This window comes from Castor canadensis, chromosome 13 (assembly GCF_047511655.1).
Source record: "Castor canadensis chromosome 13, mCasCan1.hap1v2, whole genome shotgun sequence".
Taxonomy (NCBI): Eukaryota; Metazoa; Chordata; class Mammalia; order Rodentia; family Castoridae; genus Castor; species Castor canadensis.
This window is the reverse complement of record NC_133398.1, coordinates 47,886,714-47,907,404: the sequence shown is the minus strand read 5'-3', so window position 1 is coordinate 47,907,404 and position 20,691 is coordinate 47,886,714.

Below are 20,691 nucleotides of genomic sequence, written 5' to 3'. Positions count from 1 at the left end.
TATTTTCTCAGTGCTGATGTTTTGAATCATTTTAGGATGTATTAGAATTGCTTAGTTCCTGCTTATGAGAGTTAAAATAATTTTCTTGTATTATAACATGAAGCAGGGGTCAGATATTCCATCATTTTATTTTGCATATTAAGGCACCAGAGTTAGATCTCCTTACCCTCTGACAAAGCCCTTTCAAGCTTTCTTCCACAGTTTCACAGTCCTGATGCAGCTTTCTTTTTAACTAAAACTATTTTCTTAATTTGAGCAATTCTCCAGGTTGAAGAAAACTTGTAAGCACTGTTAGTATTTGTCAGGAGTAAATGGGACTCTAGAGAGTTCTTTGAAATAGGAAACATTTGAACAGAATATCATCTTGCTTTCAGCTGTTTGTATAGATGCAATTTCTGCAATTCTATACCTCACAGCTCTAATTTCTCTTCATCTGTGTCTCAGGCTTCCATCAATAATCCTTCTACTGAAATGTACTTGACAAGAGAGGTAGAGTAGACGCCCTTGTAATATCTTCTGGATGTCACTCAGCAGTGATTTGTAATCGGGTTTGTACATTTTAGGAAGAAAAATGTGAAACTAAATATAGGATTCAATCCATATGAATCCAGATTGGACAAGGGTGCTGTTAGTAGCATTTTTATAAAATCACCTTTTGATTAGAAAATGGAAATTTTGTAAAACATAAAAAAATCAGTGATTTTGAATTCCTGTTATAGATATATATATATCTATAAAATGAAATCTCCCTGTAATGTACTCCAGTGAAGGAATGAATTGGCTGCTTTCTCGAACCAATTATATTTACCATAAGCACTGTGATTTCTAGTACATCTTTCTAACCTAGAAACTATAATACAGTTGTTTTCCCATCCATGACATTAGTATTGGAGAAATGTCCTGGTCTATGGGTGTGTTAGGTAAGGAACTCAATATATTTTGCTCCCTTCTGAAATTTAGAGACATATGGAACACAGTCTCTAATTATTTATTATGAAATTTTGAGTAAGGAAACAATAAAAGATATTCTTTCTGGACATCAGCAATGTTAATCTTTATTGATTTGGACCATTCTGCTTAACCATTCTAATTATCTTTGAATAAAAATTTAAAAAAATAAGCATATTTTTAAAAATCATGCAATGTATTTTTCTCTAAACTTATACAGGAACCATATGCTCATATTAATAATATGTTTATTATTTGTTCATGGAGTAGCATAAAACTTAATGGGAAATATATATCTTGGATCATTTTACCTTTAATTTCAATGTGTTTACATACTTGTACAAGTGTGTAATACATGTGTTCAGTTATATGATGAAAGACTAGTGTGTGTTCAGAAGCATTGTTTGGAAGAAGGAGTGATGAATTTATGATGACATCATTTGACTAAATATGAGGGTTAGATGGTCTGAAGGTGGTCACTCTCCTCTCTCCAGAGAAAATTGCATTGCTGGAGGAATTCCTATAAGCCCATAATTATAGCAGATAGACATTATACAGGCATTATATTTTTACATGATGGTCTAACTTATATAATTGAAAGAATTTACTTTGAAAGCGATGAGGTCTTTACACTTATTTAAGAAAAATCTAATTCCCATATTGAATGTGTATTCATTTTTCTCTCCCTTTTCTCCTTTCTATTGACAAATTATAGCTATACATATTTATGGGATAGAAAATCATGTTATGAATTTTGAATACAATGTAAAGTGGCCAATTCAAGTCAGACAACCCATCCATTACTTCAAACATTTCCCATTTTTTTGGTGATGGGAACATTTGAGATCTACCTTCCAGTGACATTGAAATGTGCAGCATACAACTATTAGCTGCATTTAGTAAGAAAAGAAGATTAAATTTGATTTATAACTATTAGCTATATTCAGTTAAAGAAGAGGAAAAAGTTTGATTTTTTTCTGAGATCTGTTGCACAGCACATAGTGAATATAACTAGTAGTTGAGTACTGTACAATTCTCCTTTCATCCAATTCTTCAGTGGTCAGAAAATTCCAGTGTGTTCTGGAAGCAGCCGTGTGAAAGGCTACTCTGCTCTCTGTGTCCATTTAGCTATTTGCTGGCCTTGAACAGCCTGCCAAGTGTCAATCAGTGCAATGGAACACCTGAGCCATAAGTCATAAACCCTCTCCAGGTGGCAGAGAATTTCTGAAGTTACAACTATGTTGCTTGTGATACAAATTGGAGATGGGTAAGATACTTCACTAATGCTCACTCTCCCCTGAGCCACCAAAGTGTCACAAATCGGATTGCTTATTCTCACATTTCTTCTCACTGTAATATACATTAAAATGTACTCTCATAAAGATAGGTCAATCAATTGCATATTGTTAGTTAATAAACTACTAAAGCAGTTGAAAATTAGATTCTATTGAGAAAAATACAGTATCTACCTTTTCCCATGAAAGAGTGGGAAACCTTTAAAAATTCTCTTATTGAAATCTCAAATGAGATGATTAATAAAAGTGAAAAAGGAGAAATATGCTTCAATTCAGATCACTTTTTTTCATCATTCAACAAATGATGAAAAAAATTATGCAAACCCATGCATTTGCCCTGAGTTATGATTTTATTATATTAACCTCATTGGGTAATATCCTTATAGCTTTGTCTTACTTAAAATTCTACCTCTTGGGTATAAACACACATCTAAAATTGACTCAGCTCATTTCTTTCTTCCTAGGGTTGCTTATTGATTATTTCCAACTACTGAACTTATTTTATGTGGTCTCTTTTGTTCAATATTGAATTCTCAAATTTTTGTCATCTGGGAATTTTTTTCTGTGATGGTGTTATTACTCAATTCAAGATTCATAATTGCACTCTTATGACTAATAGGATTCTAAGACGAGCGAATGGTGTTTTGTTTCTTTTATTTAATATTGATGGAAAGGTCCTGTTTATAGTGGACATTGCCCAGGCATTTTCAAGTAATTTTGGGCTCATGGAGAGTGGGTTGTGTTTTTCTACAAATTGTCTCAGTACAGTAGAAATGCCTGGCAGTACTCTCTGGTTGTGATTTTTCAATTCAAATAGCTCAGGTGGAAGAACTAATGCTCTTAGCAATGTCTGAAAAAGATGTTTTTGGAATCTTACTAAAAACAGGTGCTAAGAATAAATATATAGAAACAGTAAATATTTGAATTTGTATTTTGTAATCAATGCCATGTGAATCATTTGTTCAGTTGTATTTCTTTTCGATAGACTATATTAGGTCATTTAGTGCTGGAGCATGTAACCATGGATTCTATTTTCTATAAAAATGAGAAGACTCACTCTCTGCTCAAATTAGCTGAAAAAGATGCTGTGAATATTTGAGTCTCCTGGAATTATCCTTTATTGTGCACTAGGTGGACAAAAAGGAATGAATTCAGAGAGAAGAGGTGTGAGTCATTTTGTGAGTATTTGAGAAGTATGAATGCTGGCTGATTCTTTATTCTAATTATGAGCAGTACTTTGAAAGATTAATATAAGACTAATCCTTTTCAAAAATTCATGATAGTAGAGGCTTGGGGCAGATTCTAGAAATGAAAAATCACTTTTGTATAATTACAAAAACTACCAATTTATAATTTGGAAATTATGAACATAGTAATTCAACTTGAATCTTAGGTTGAATTCAGTATGTTATGAATACATATTTCTTTTTATTTTTCTTGACAAAATGATCACAAGTAGGATATTCTTTAAATGTTGTTAAGAATGAACCACCAGATTATGATATTAATGTAATTAATTAGTAATTAATGTAATACCATTAATTTGATCAGTGGCTATATCAAATCAGGTATAGATTAAGGTATATTGAAATGTTTATTTCACGGACAGATACTTAGATATTAAAATGTTCCTTATACAGGATTTGAATATTTAGCTTTCTAAATTAAAGAAGTGGGTGAGGGTCAGATTTTTTTGATTTGTATAAAGATTGTTGAAAATGTGCCCATAAAGAGTGGGTTGTGCTTTTCCACAAATTGTCTCAGTGAAATAGAAACTCCTAGTAGTACTCTCTGGTTGTGATCTTTCCATCCAAGTAGCTCAAATGGAAAAAGCAATGCTCTTATCAATGTCTGAAAAAGACAATCCACTTCTGGGTATGCATCCAAAGGGAAGAAGGTCTTTCATTTTGATTTTTGGTAAGATGAAGTGTATCTCAGTTAAGTATTTAAATAAGAGTACTTATATATGATTCATTTTCATTGCTATGCATGATATTCCATTGTATGAATCTATTATAATTTATCTATGGATAGATAGATTTCTTCTGGTTTGAACAATACTGATGTAAACATTCTTATACATATCTCTTGTGTATATACCTGTGTATGTACCTTTTGTTAGTATGAGCCTGGGTTATGCATTTGAACTTTAGTAAATAATGCTAGTCTTACAAAGTGATATCCACATATCCTCCAGCAGTGTGTGAGGGTTCCACACTTCATTCTTTCTTTCAATTTTTCTAATTTTAACAAATCTATAGTATTATCTTATTGTGATTTTAATTTATATTGCCTTAACTAGTGAAACTAGCAACTTTTCATATGATTTTGTCATTTCAATATGCTGTTTTCTAAATCAGGCTGAAATAATTTTATTATTTAAAATTTTTGATTGTCTACTTATAGTCTTATAAAAATTCTTATGATATATCTACAAAATGCCAAATATGTCCTCCCATTCAGCATCTTGCATTTTTACTCAATTGTATTTTTCTTCAATAGAAATAATTGATTTAATGTGGGCCAATTTACTTATCTTTTATGATTTGACTTTTTCATTCATTAAAAAATCCTTTCATAGCTCAGTGTCATAAAATATTTTTTCTGAACTATATTTCCTTACAGAATGCATGTAGATTAATGTTCTACCTGGAATTGATTTCTATGCTAATTGTGAAGAAGACATCAAGTTTCATTTCTTATCCCCATGTAGTACACACTGAACTACCACTATTTATTTTAAAAGTCTTTTATCTTCCCTACCTCCCAGCAGGATCACCTTAGTTACAAATCAAGTGCTATTTATGTCTTCATCTGGACTCTATTTTGTTCCATTTTTCTAGTTGTCTATCCTTTCACCAGTACCAAATTCTCTTATTACTGCAACTTTATGATAAGTGTTGACATACTGTGCTGTAAATTGTCTCATGCTGTTCTTAAGATTTCTCTGGTTATTTGGACACTTTCTATTTACATAAATTTTAGAATTAATTAGTTAATTTCCATAAAAAAATCTGTTTCTGTATTGAGTGTATAAATCAGTTTGGAAGAATTGATACTTTAAAAACACTGTATCTTTCCATTCATGTATGTGGTCTTTATTCAGCTCTTCAAGTTATCTGTCTATCTATTCATTTATCTATCTTTCTTTAATTTATAACCTTTGTTTTTTTAGGTTAGTTTCAGTTTCACAACAAGATTGAATAGAAAGTACAGAGAGTTCCTAAATACCCCCATAACTACACATATATAACCTCCCCCACTATGGCTGTCCTTCATCACAGTGGTACAATTGTTGAAACTGATGAACCTACATTGACATATCAATATCAAATCCACAGTTCAAACTAGTGTTCAGTCTTAGTGTTGTATAGTGTATGGGTTTTATAAGTATATCCACCATTATAGTATCATCCAGAACAGTTCCATCTTTCTAAAAATTCTTTGTGCTATGCTGATCCATAACTCCCTTCCACCTAACCCCTGGAAACTACCAATCTTTTTGCTGTTTCCAAAGTTTTTCTATTACATAAAAGCATGTGTTTTGAATCCACAGTAATATATCATTTTAGATTGATAAATGTCAGTTACTAATATGAATTTTTTTCTTCATGTCTTTTCATGGCTTGAAAGATCATTTCTTTTTAGTGCTGAACAACATTATATTGTCTGGATATATCGATTTATCCATTCAACTAATGAGGGAGGTCTTGGTTGCTTCTAAGTTTTGGCAGTTATGAATAAAGCTACTATAAATATTTGTGTGCAGTGTTTTGTGTGGACATGAGCTTTCACCTTCTTTGATAAATACGAATGATCACAACTGTTGGGTCATAAGGTAACAGTTTGTTCAGTTTTGTAAGAAATGACCAAACTGTCTTCCTGTCTTCCATGATGACTGTACCATTTGTATTCCCTTAAGTAGTGAATGAGAGTTCCTGTTGTTCCATCCACATTCTTGTCAGAAATTTGAACCCCTTTCAGGATCTTGGATTTTGGCCATTTTAGTAGGGTCTGTGGTGAGATCTTATTATTATTTTAATTTATAATTCCTGATGACATATGATGTGAAACATCTTTTTATATGCTCCCTTGCTGTTTATATATCTTCTTTGGGGAGGTATCTCTTAAAGTACATTTGCTACTTTGCTTGCTTGTGTTCTTATTATTGAATATTCAGAGTTCTTTGTGTAATTCAATAACAGTTCTTCTCCTAACATGTTTTGTAGTTATTTTCTCCCAGTCTATGGCTTGTCTTTTCCTTCTTTTTACAGTGCCTTTTGGAGAGCAAAAAAAATTTTTTTTAAGAAGCCCTACTTATCAGTTCTTTGTCAAAGATCCTGTGATGATTAGATGAAATTAGCAGCCTAAAATTTAATAACAACAAACATATCTCTGGGCAAGAAAGAACTAGTATAGTAACATGTGATTCTTTATATGAGAAACTATGGCAATTTTATCAGTCTACATAATTATTATTTAAATATAAGGGCTATTGTTAATGCCTGAGTATTTAGATCAATGTGTTTTAATTCAATTATTTGATAGAAGTGCTGACTTTCATTCACCTGTCCATTCATTTTTTTCAAAAATATTAATTGGAATAAGGAAGAGACTTTACTTATTGGGTTCTATAAAATATGACAAATAGCCTTCTTTCAAAAAATTACTTTCTAGCAGGGGCTACTATCATTTAACCAAAATAACAATATTGCTAGATTAATGAGTTTAGAGTTTGTAGAAAGAGACAGAGTCATGGATAAATTGCTGTAGTGTTTTATACAAGGAGAGATTACTTCTAGCTGTGTGAGCCAGAGGAGGTAGCATTTTATCTAGTGTTACAAAAGTTTTAAATTAGACACAAGGAATGAAGACAGGATGTTCATGGTCAATTAGAAAAAGATATGCTTTAGAATCAGAAAGATGCCTTGATCAATTCTTGGTCTCATTGAATAGCTGGGAGTCACTATTTGTCTCAGATTTTAAGAGTATGTCTTAATTCCCATTATCTACTTCTATAATGCCATATCATTTTTCATATTGCATGTGATTTCAATGCAAACTTTTCAAGTAAAGAGCCCATAAACTCTGATATAATGTCTCTTTTAAGAAACATAAAACCCCTTCATGTCTGTTTGATCCAGTGATCATCTTGCTTTCCATTTAGAAAAGCTAGGAAAGCCAATGCCTTCTTTCTAGGTAGCAATGACGTATCTTTTGGGGCTTAAAATCACCAAATAGTTGTCTTAGTCTTGGAAAGGAATCAAGGTAATTAAAGCATTCATAAAGCTATCAAATTCATGTAGTGAGAACCTCTCCATTTTCTTTATGTCTCCAGTATTATTAAGAGGTGATCATGTACTTTATTGGGGACTAGAGAAATAATTATTTTCTGCCTTATTAATCCTGCATAGTTATATGTAATAATAATAAATATGTTAAAGGGGCTTTCACAGATTCCTTTTCATGACCTTATTTTAATTCCAAACACTTTTTGACATTTCTATTCTTCTGGCATTTTTTTCCTATTCTACTTTTTTCTTCCCATAGGTTAAATATTTAATTTCCTTTATGAAATCTCTTGGCTTTCAGTGTGGGATGACCACAATAAGCACCCATATTTTATGTCCAGGTTAATATGGTGAAATATATGTGAGTCACAATGTGAGTCTGTGTGAGTCACAATGACAGCAAAATAGCTTAAAATCTGGTTTCTAGTATGTGTACTCCTTCATAAATTTGAATTTAGGATGGTTTACAAATATATTTTCTCTGATTTAAATGGAGAGGAGGAAGAAGAGAGAGGGTAAAACTCAGTGCTGACCATGCATGAAATTGGCTTTGGTAATTGGCTTTGGTGGCACTAAGAACTAAACTACAGAGCATCGCTAAATGTGAGGCTGGGCTGAGAAGGCCATGCAGAGCCAGAGCCAGAGCTTAACATTTATTGCTTTTTCTCACAATGTTTTGACCTAAATCAATGACCTTTAAATGGGAATTTATTTTATTTCATCTATTATAACACTTCCCTTTAACATTCTTATTATACATTTTTAAATATAAAAAATTTTTTAAATAAATTTTTTAGCTTAAATTTTAAAACAATTAAAGATAAATGAGGACATTTATTCATCCAAGGAAGAAGGGGTACCTTTTTAAACTTTATTTAAAAAAGAAGTGTTTCATTTAATATAAAAAGTGACAACAGGGCCACTTATGACCAAGGTGAGAGTTACAGCTTCTTATTTTTTGTTACATATAATTTATTCTTGAACATGAATTTGGGAAAGAGTATAAGTAAACTAAAAGTAAAACAGAAACTCTGAGAGGCAGAGTTTCTGCCTGTTTTTTTTCTTTTCTCCTGCTCTTATTTTGTCATAGAGTTTGCAGGTTCAGAACAGACTGGTTTTTAAAGTCATTATAAAGTTAAACTTCACGTTATTTTAAAATCATCTTCATAGACTATCTCTCTGGAGTGTGCTAAAATTCTGCTGCCTCCAATGGTTAAATTTTATATTTCTAGACCCATGAAATCAGAATCTTTGAAAATTACAACTTGAATTTTCCTTTTTTTTTTTTTTTGGTGGCACTGGGGTTTGAACTCAAGACTTCATACTTTCTAGGGAGGGGCTCTACCACTTAACCACTCCACCAGTTCTTTTTGTGTTGGTTGTTTTTGAGATAGGGTCTCACTTTATGCCAGGGCTGGCCTGAATAGCAACAGTCCTATCTGTGTTTCCCTAAATAGCTGAGGTGACAGTATGTGCCACCCTGCCCAGCCATTGGTTGAGATGGGGTCTTGCAAACTCTGCCTGGGCTGGACTCCAATTGCCATCCTCCCAACATCTGCCTGTTAAGTATGCCTGAGCCATCCTACCTGACTGGGTTTCACAGTTTAAAACATGACTATTATGTTTTTTTTAAAACTCAGAAATTCTGAAAACCACTGATTGAAATGGACTATTCTTTTTTTGAGAAAAAATTCAATCCTACCCTTTATATAGGATAGTGATGAAATGGAGAAATTTTATCAATTTTTAATGAAAATAAAATAGATGCATAAATTCAAATTTACTATTCATTCCCACCTTCTCAAGGCTGCAGTGATGAAAACAATTTATAACAACAGAAACCAAATGGATCCTGCAGAGTTCAAACATAAGATCGATACTGTGAAGAATCAGAAGAGCAATAGAAAAGTTACAGCATGAATGGGACTAAAGCTATGGAGATTCTGGACTCCGTGTGTGTGTGTGTGTGTGTGTGTGTGTGTGTGTGCGTGTGTATGTGCATGTGTGTGTGGTGCTGGGGATGGAACCCAAGGCCTTGTGCTTACTAGGCAAGTGCTCCACCACTGAGCATCCCTAGACCCTCTGATCTCTTGACTAAGTACAGATAGTGGAGACAGGAATGGAGTAATTTGAGTATGAAGGTGACTAAAAGTTCTCCATGAAAGAGGCAGAAGCTGTCAAATTCCATTATGAGACCTGGTTTCTGGCATGAGATTAGGGACCGAGAAGAAAAATTACTGGAGAGGGGAGGTGTGAACACAGAGGACAGAGAATGGTAAGGTAGATAGAGTCTTAAGAATGTGTTAAAAATTCTTCCACAAAATATTAACCACATGCAAATTATCAAATACTAACACATAATCAGAATTAAAGCTTAAATTTGTTCCATATGAGTTTAATTTTATGGAACAGTCTGACAAAAGCTTTAAAATAAATGGTCTTTAAAGGTGCAACGAAATAAATGAAAAATGACCTCCATTTAAAAAGAGTAAGAAATTATACAATGAAACTAGTAGAAATGAAATAAAAATAGGTGGGTATTAAAAGAACTAATTAGGAGTCTTGGGAATTATAAAAAATTTACTAAAATATTAATTAAAAATATAATAGATTGGAAGAACTCAAGGTTGACCATGGAACAAAAGGAAATAGCGAATCAGAAATTGGTACTGAGATAAACATCAAGAATGCAGCAGAGAAACAAAGAAAGTATAAAAATGTGCTATAAAGACACCTAATGGCTTTAATTTCAAAACTTCTTTAAAGATTCCCATCTCCAAATATAGTCACATTCCAAAGTACTAGGGATTATGACTTCAACATATGAATTTTCAGGGGGCACAGTTCAGTCCATAACAACATGGAAAACATTTAAAATTTTGTGTTGATTTGGAGAAATGGGAATTCTTAATCCAATTGTCACAGAACTGTAAATTGGTAAAACCATGTTGGAGAGCAATTTGGTAATAATAAGTTCACTTAAAGATGTGCTAATCTTTCATTCAGGAATTCTACTAGTTATTTAGAAAACCTTTTTTACATATGTATACAAGTTTATAAGAGTGTTCCTTATAGTATACAGATATTCTTCACTCAAAATAAATGAAATAGGATTATATATAAGCATAAAGATGAATGAATGAATGATAACTTGCAGAATTAAACATATCTTGATAGCTATAGAAAAATTGAAGCAATTAGCAGTATATATTCCTATGTCTACAAATACACACACAAATATATGTGTGAATAACTATATCTATTAGCTTAAAATCTTCATGCTAAGGTCAGGAACTACTTACGTCTTGGATTCCTTGGGTAAAGGAATTTGGATCTTGCATACAAGTACCCATGTGTGGTAGAAAGAGTAATGGTCTCCCAAATATGTCCCCACTCTGATCTCTAGAACCTATAGCTATGTCATGTTACATGGCTTAGGGGAGCTAATTTGGCAAATGAAATTAAAGTTACTGATTTGCTGATCTATAGGTCAGCATATGTTGAAGTCATAATCCCCAGTACTTTGGAATGTGACTATATTTGGAGATAGGAATCTTTAAACGAGTTTTGAAAGTAAAGCCATTAGAGCAGGCCTATAGAACAGGTATTTTTATAGCACATTTTTATACTTTCTTTGTTTCTCTGCTGCATTCTGGATGTTTATCTCAGTACCAATTTCTGGCTCACTATTTCCTTTTGTACCATTGTCAACCTTGAGTTCTTCCAATCTATTATATATTTAAAATTTTTTTTTATTATTCATTTATTCACATTTGCATACATTCTTTGGGTCATTTCCAATCTATTATATTTTTAATTAATATTTTAGTAAACTTTTTATAATTCTCAAGACTTCTAATAAGTTCTTTTATTATCCACCTATTTTTATTTCATAGGGAGATGATCTTGGAGTATTTGAGTTGGATCACTATAATCACAAAGGTCCATAAAAGTGGAAGAGGGAAGCAGAAGAGTCAGTATACAAATGATGTAATATAACAAAACTTGACCATCACTGTATTTGCAAAAGTGAAAAGGTTCATGACCCAAGGTATGCAGATAGATCTGGAAGCTGGAGAAGACATGGAAACAGACCATCTTTTAGAGTCTCCAAAGAAACACAATCTTGCCAACATCTTGATTTTAGCTTAGTGAGATCCAAGTCAGACTTTTGTGTTGTGTTAAGCTATGAAGTTTTTGATAATTCATTACAGCTGTAATTGAAAACTGATATACTGAAGAATTCATTTTTAGTTTCTGTAATAGTTTATTATTTAAAATGGAACTATAATGTATAAATCTTATGTTCTCTTATGTCAGTTTGCACAATGTCATTTTCTTATTGACCTCCAATTTTTAGGGACTCCATAGTGAGAACTAGAAGTTGAATTGCAATGACCAGCTGCCCTGAGGAGCACACAGTACCTGGGGTGGTTCAGCTCTTGTTCATGCTTCAGAGAGTGTCCCAAAAAGTAGCAGTTATTACCATGATCATATCCTTATATTGTTAAACTTTCAGTGTCACCGCTTCCTTTGGTCTCTGAAGTATTAACATTTCCCTTAGTAGGGTGAATTATTTTCTTCTTTAGAACATGTTTACAATTGCCTTTGGCCTCAAAATATTCATCATTAGGCATATGTTTGATGCTATCGATATTTAAGAAAAACACAAAACAAACAGAAGGTCTTGACAAACAGGTCTTTTTTTGCTAAAACTAGTCTGCTTGTGAATTACAAATATTACTAATGATTCATCACATATTGCTTAGGCATTCAAATCTAAATTTTTTTTGGTCATGTCTTATTTCCAACAATACTTTGTCTCTCTTCCATCAACTGTCTCTTACCCAAGAGCTAAAGTCAAGTAATTTTTAAAATAAATTATAGATTGTAAACAATTGGAAGTTTATCACTCTCTTCCATAATTATCCCTCATGTAACCAAATATATTTTTAAATGGCTTTTAAAGTCCATTCATTTATATTACCACCTCAAGGTACTCTTATTGTTGGCCTTGTTAACCTTAAACATTTGCTTGACATCTGACATTTTTTAAGTCTCTCAGACTCACCTCTTAGTCTTTTCCTTTAATTATGAATATGATAATACTGTGAAACTTTTGAGGACATAGGCAGTTTTTTATAATCCATAAAAAATGCACAAAGAAATTCGAGGACTTTCTCCTTCCTGAAGGAGCCATTGTTTTGCTCTGTGCCATCAGACTATGAAAACAAACTTGGAAAGACTACAATTCTAGAATATGTCTTGAAGAAATGGGAGCAGTGTTTTTTTAAAGAAGGCAGTTGAGAAGCATTATTTGGTAAGTACTCTAACATGAAATTAAGATGTCTACTTCTTTATTCAAGGTAAATTCCTACAGACTGTAGAATAATGCTGTAATGTTCTACCTCCCTCTCTGCTTTCCTCTTTCATCCTTCCTGCTTTCTCTCCCCCTCATTTCCTTCTATCTCTTATTTTACTTTATCTTTCATTTTTTCTTTATCTCTTTCAGATAATTTCCCTTGCAGAGTATCTTCTTTCTTAAAGAGTTTCCTTATATACTATTATCTCTTCTGCTATCTACTCCTTTGCCTTTTTGTTTCCTATTCACTTGCTTTTCCTCAGATCACTCATATATTATCTGTTTCCAAAACATTTCCTCAGAAACAACACTGGCTTAGCCCCAAGTCCTATAGAGGTGCAGTGAAAGTGGCCCTTGTCGTTTCTGGTAATGCAAATTCAGATATAACTGTTGTTGGCTCTCATCTTCCACTTGGCATCTCTATCGTCTCTGTCAAAGACCTGAAGCTTTAGTTTTCGAACAGAGGTGGTGGTGGTGTTTGTTGGTCCAGAAAGGAAGCTTCTGGCAGCACATTTAAGGCAGTGGGAGAATGGAGTGCAAGTCCTGCCTCTCTAGGACATTATTTGCCAATCTCTCTGGTAGAACTAATGAAAGGGCAGCTACTAACTGGGAGACTCCTAAAATAATTGTCCTGAGCTATATGTACTGGGAGTCTCCAGGACCCATAATCAACTAAATGTTATTTAAATGAGAAAGACAGTTATTGGCAAGTTGGGTCACTTGACATCTAGATGAGGGCAGCTTACTCACATAATGCAACTTGAACCTCATTTAGTGTATATTTTTTTTGACTCACATATCCCTCCATGGCAGAGTTTTATTGTATTTTCTATTATTTCCTGGAATACTTTATTTTGCTCATAACCTGATGTAGCTCTCAATTATTTTTTAAACTTTAGTTTCGAAGCTCTCCAGATATTTTTAATTTTCCCTAAAATCTATTATTTTTGAATTCCAACTACTTTCTCTACCAAATAAACTCTTACAATTACCATCATTTTGTATGAATAATTTTAGAACTCCTTAGACTTATCCAATTTATAGTTTTGAGTTGAGTACAAACATACCATTTCATCTTACTTTATTGCTTAATCATTTAACTTATTCTATTTTGTAGTTTTCTTTGACATTTACGGAAGTTAGGTCTTATATTCTGCTCAAAGGATTGCCCAAAGATTTCTGTAGTCAGTCAATTAGTAATATATTCTTCCACTGAAACTTTGATATGATGTTCCCATTTTCTAGTGCACCATTATTTTCTTTTTCATTTTCTTCTGACTATTCATCATTAGGTGAGGAGAAAACCTATTCAAATCTAGTGTTTGCTGACAAAAAGAGCTTGGGATTTGCCCATGGCTTTTGTAGTGCCACTGATATCAGAGAAATTCCCTTCTTTTAATTTATTTACAAATGTTTACTTAAAAAAATATGTGTGCCTTTTATCTCCACTGAGATGGATCCTCCCTGGCCTTGTTTCGATTTTAAACTTTAAAAACATTATTAAAGGTATTGAAATTGTTTTAATTTCTCTATTTATTTATTTATTTTAGTTCAGGTATTACTCATATATAAAATACTGAACTTCAAGTGTACAGTTCAATGACTTTTGACATTGTACACACCTGTATAACTAACCCTCTCCTACATCAAGATACAGACTATTTACAGCACCAAAGAAAGCTCCTTTGGATATTTTTCCAATCAATAACATCCCAGCTTCTCTGCAGACATAACCACTATTTCCACATCTATCTCCATCAAGGAATTTTGGCAGTCATAAACTTCCTATAAATAGAATCATTCATTATGATCAACTTTGTATTTGCTTTATTGCATGGATTATAGATTAAAAATTTTTTTATGTACTATTCCCATGTCTTAATTATCACAGCTTATGTTTTTATTTCATTTTTGATATTATTTTATTATAATAAGGAAATTATAATCATTCTTCATGTTTTTTGGGCTACAAATGCAGCATATTTGAGTGGAAATTGCTGGGCCACAAGGTAACATGTGATTAACTTTAATCACTACTGGTAGTTTTCTTGGTTTCATCAATTCATACTATAATTTGTAACATATTCCAATTGTTTTATATTTTTACGAAAACTTATTCTAATCATTTTTTATTTTAGTGACAATGGTTGATGGTTAAGAGGGATCTTGCTTTAACTTTAATTTTAATATATGACTAATTATAATAAATGATTAAATTTGTATTTATACCAACTGGATACTGCATATATTATATATCCTAGTTTGTAGGTATCTCTTTAAGCATTGCACCCTTTAAAAATTGGGATGCCTGCTTCTTTTTTAATTATTCTTTATGTTTTCTGGATGTGAGCTCTTCTATCAATTTTATCCCTCTCACTCTTAATTATGTTTTTTATGTTAATTCTGTTATGCTATTAAGTTAACTATGTTTTTGATGGCCAGAATATCTTAACTTTAATGATACTCAATTTCTAAAAGCTTTTTAAAAAAATCATTAGAGTCTTCTGTTTTCTGTTTAAGAGAACTTTGTTTAGCCAAAGGTCATGAATGGTTTTCCTCTTTCCTGTAGAAGATTTATTGTTTAACATGTAGGGCTATGATCCATATCAAATTAATTTTTGTGTATGGTATGAAGAAGCTATGGTTCATTCTTTCCCTTTTATATCCTATTGTTCCAGCAGCATTTACTGAAAAGACCAACCTTCCCCACTGAAAGGTTCAGGTACCTTCAAAACAAAATCAGGTAACTAGTTACAAGTGAATCTGTTTCCGAACTCTAGTCCACTCAAATGGTATGTTTGAAAATCCTTTGTCCAATGCCAGGTTACCTGAAAAATCATTGGTAAAATATATCTTAAAATCTGCTATTATAAAGATCTTAAGTTCAGTCCTTTTTTTTTTGTTTGTTTTTGGTAGTGCTTGAACTTAGGACCTTGACTTGCTGGGGCAGGCACTCCACCACTTGAGCTGTACCCCCAAGCCCTTAAGTTCTGTTTTGTTTTTCAAGATTGTTTTGACAATTTTCATATGAATTTTAGAATCATCTTGCCATTTCTTCCTCTCACATACAATAAACATGCTGGTATTTTGATCAGGATCACTGTGCACACATGTATGTAATAGATCAATTTGAAGAAAATTGATGTTTTAACAACACCAAGGCTTTTATTCATGAATACTACATTTATTTAAGACTTCTTTAACGTCCCTCAATAATGTATTTTGTTTTTCATACTATAGTCCTCTTACAGATTTTACTATATTTATTCCTGTGTATTTGTTTTTTTTTAATCAGTCTTGGAGTTTGGACTCAGGTCTTTCAGCTTGCTAAACAGGTGTTCTACCACCTGAACCATGCATTTTTCCAGTTCTATAGTTGATATATTTTTCAAGCCATGTCAGTGATATTCTTTTCAAAGTCACATTTTACAATTGTTTCTTGCTAGTGTCTGAAATATATTTTTGTATGTTAACATAGTATCATAGGCCATTAATTCACTGACTAATATAATTTTCTTTATTAAACTAAATAGTTTGTATTTTTTATATCTGCTATATTAACATCATATCATCTGTATTGACAGTATAATTTTTTTTCTTCTTTAAAGCTTTTCAAAGTTTTAAACTTATTTATTTTTCTTTCAGTATTGAAAGTATAATGTTGAATGGAAGGATAATGGATATGCTTATCATTTTTCTTAACCAAAAGGAAAAGTATTCTTAATTTTACCATTAAGTATGATGTTAACTGTAGAATTTTTATGGCTAAACTTTATTACATTTAAATAATTTTCTTCTATTATTCATGTATCAAAAGTGTTTTATTATTATTGTTATTATTATATTTGGGGTACATTATGACATTTACAAAAGTTCTTACAATATATCATAGTTGAATTCATAACCTCCATCATTCTCCTTTATCTCTCTCCCTCATTCCTGGAATAGTTTCAACAGGTCTCATTTTTCCATTTACATACATGTGTACACAGTATTTGTACCATATTCACCCTCCCACACTCTTTCCCTATCTCCTTCCCTCTCACAGTGGTACCAACTCCTCCCCAGGCAGGACATGTTTTGCTCTCCTGGTCTTTGACTTTGTTAAAGAAAAAGTGACAGTTTTGCTTGTTTAAGATAGCTACAGGAGTTTCCTTGTGTCACTTCCATGTATATATGTATTATAGCTCATGGGAATGTTTAAAGCTTAATTGAGGTATAATTGATCTTGTGAGTATTCAGAAATTACAAAACAAGTAGGTAAATTTTGACACATTTACTATGTGTAAAACTATTAGTGTAATCAAGAGAATGAACATATTTTTCACTGTTGAAGTCCTTCACTTTTGCCTTTCTATTTTTCTGATATCAGCCAACATCTTGTGGCTACTAATTAGTTTTCATTTTCTAGAATTATTTATAAATGGAAGTAAACAATATATTTTCTTTTTGCCTTATTTGTTTCATTCAATATAATCAGTTAGATATTCATTCATATTGTAGTGTATATCAATATCAATACTTTGCTACTTTTTAATTGATGAATACTGTTCCATTATATAGACATGCCACAGTTTATTTGCCTCTTACTGAATTGTTTCTTCAAACATAGTTCTTTATCCATTTACTTCTTTTTGGATTGCTTCCAGTTTTATTTATTACAAATAAACCTCAAATGGATAGTCATGAACAAATCTTGTATGGTCATTTGCGTCAGTTTTACTTGGGGAGAAATGCCTAGAACAAATGAGAGGTTTGTATATGTAAAGTTTAAGAAAGTGCTAAAGACTTTTCCAAAAGTTTTGTGCCATTTAAAATTCCTGTCAATAGAATATGGTGTTCTAGTTACTCTACATATTTATGAACACTTAGTGTGGCCAGTCTTTTTAATTTTAGTTGTTCTAATAGGCGTTTAGGAGTATTTAACCCTGATTTAATTTATACTTCTGTAATATCTAAAAATGTTAGGTGTCTTGTCATATGCTCTGTTACCTTCATAACATACACACACACAGATACACACACACACACACACACACACACACACACATATACACACACACTTTGTACTTTTTTCTTCCAGCTTGTGGATTTTCTCTTCACTTAACATATTTAGTCTGCTTGAAGTTGTTATGGAGCTCTTTGATAACTCTCCTAAGTTTATTTTAGGCATTTCCTATTGCTAAGCCTTTAAATCTATCCCAAATTACATCTCTTGTATTTTTATTCTCTAGAATTATGGTTTTTTATCTTTAGAAGACTGATTTGATTTTTTATTTTATATCTTCTATATCTCTACTTAACTCTCTGAACATAGGGAATCCAGTTATTGTTACTGCTTCAATGTCACCTGCTAATTCTAACATCCAAGTTAGTTCTGATTTGGTTTTAACTGATTGTTTTTTGGTTTTAATTGATTGTTTTACTCTTTATTTTAGACTATATTATTCTGCTTCTTTGTATAATTGTTAATCTGGTTGGATATCAGGTTATTGTGAATTTTAACTTAGTACTAGACATTTTTCTATTCCTATAAATATTCTTGAGCTTTTGTCTGGAATGCAATAAAATTACTTAGGAACAGTTTAGGTCTGTTGGTTACTACCATTAAGATTTATTAGTTGATTTGTGTACAAATGTATATAAATGGAAAAATGAGACCTGTTGAAACTATCTCAGGAATGGTGGAGGGGGTGATTCAACTATGGTATATTGTAAAAACTTTTGCAATGTCACAGTGTACCCCAAGTACAACAATAATAAAAAAAGAAAAAAGAAGAAAAAGAAAAAACTTACTAGTTGAGTCTGGAGCTATGGTTTGTCTAGGTTATATTATATCTTACTAACAAGATGAAACATTTCTATGTACTTCTTGTACCACGAATCAGGATTTTTTCCACTTTTAATAGAGGAAAGAGGTGCTATTTGTGTACCTATGGAAGGATCAGACATCATCATCTCTAATCTGTTCAATTTTCTTTCCTTGGCCCAAGGTGGTTTCCTCACATGCTTGTGCAGATTAGACTGGCTATGTATGCTGCTGCAGTTTTCTGAGGTTTTCCTCTCCATTGCTCTAGAAGAGTGCAGATTTTTCTGGAACTCTTTCCATCAAACTCAAGCTGTTATGGTATTGCTAGACTTTCTTCACTGTCCCTTAACTCAAGAACTCTTTTGGACTCTGCCTGGGTTTCTCTTCCCTGTGATGACTCATGTAAATGATCTAAAGAGAGTAAGCATTGGCCAGAGCCCATTTGTCTTGTATCTTGCAGTAATCATTCTCCTTCAGCCTGGTGTGTTTTAAAAACTGCTCTTTCAACAATTTTGCTATTTTATTTGTTCATTCAAATGGAAGATATAATATTGCTCATATGCAAGGAAGTTCTTAATTAAAAATTAAATTTCTTTGTCTTAGTTTTTAACTTTTAACTATTTTAGTTAATTAACAAGTTAATTAATTTTTGTGTTGCTTTTTGAGACAGGGTTTTGCTGTGTGACTCATGCTGGCCTCAAACTTCAGATACTCTTCTTCAATCTCCTGAGTGCTTGGATTACATGCACTGTCACAAGCTGTGTTTTAATTTAATTTAATTAATTTATGTTTATTTTTAAATAAATAAATTTTATTTACTTATTTATTTTTAATTATTCATTTATTCACATGTGCATACATTCTTTGCATCATTTCTCTCCACTGCCCCCCTCCCCAAACTTCTCCCTCTTTTCCCCCCTCAGTTCCAGGCAGGTCCTGTTCTGCCTTTATCACCAATTTTGTTGAAGAAAAGACACAAGCATAATAAGGAAGAAAAAGCATTTTTTGCTACTTGAGTTGAGGATAGCTATATAAAAATATTCCTAGCGTTGCTTTAGTGTGCACATGTGTTACAACCCATGTTGATTCATCTGTAACTGATCTTTACAGTGGTTACTCATCCCCTTCTCATGATAACCTCTGTCTCTTTAAGGTTTCTCTACGGTGGAGCCACCAAATGCTTTCATATTTTGGGTTTTCTACCTATTCCTATATCTCCCATGTGCTCTCCCCTTTTCATGTGATCCACGTCAACTACATGGCTGCATTTGCCCTAGATCTAAAGTCTGCATATGAGAGAGAACATATGATTTTTGGTCTTCTGAGCCTGGCTAACCTTGCTCAGAATGATGTTCTCCAGTTCCATTCATTTACCTGCAAATGATAAGACTTCATTCTTCTTCATGGCTGAGTAAAATTCCATTGTGTACAAACCACATTTTCTTGATCCATTCATCAATCGTGGGGCATCTTGGTTGTTTCCATAATTTGGCTATTGTGAATAGCGCTGCAATAAACATGTGTGTGCAGGTGCCTCTGGAATAACCTAAGTCACATTCCTTTGGGTATATCCCCAGAAGTGGGATTGCTGGATCATATGGCAGGTCTATGTTTACATTTTTAAGAAGTCGCCAAATTTTTTTCCAGAATGGTTGCACCAGCTTGCATTCCCACCAGCAGTGTAGGAGGGTTCCTTTTTCCCCACATCCTTGCCAACACCTGTTGTTGGTGATGTTTTTGATGATGGCTATTTTAACAGGGGTGAGGTGGAATCATAGTGTGGTTTTGATTTGCATTTCCTTTATGGCTAGAGATGGTGAGCATTTTTTCATGTGCTTTTTTTGCCATTTGAATTTCTTCTTTTGAGAAAGTTCTGTTTAGTTCAGTTTCCCATTTCTTTATTGGTTCATTGATTTTAGTAGAGGTTAGTTTCTTAAGTTCCCTGTTTATTCTGGTTATCAGTCCTTTATCTGATGTGTAGCTGGC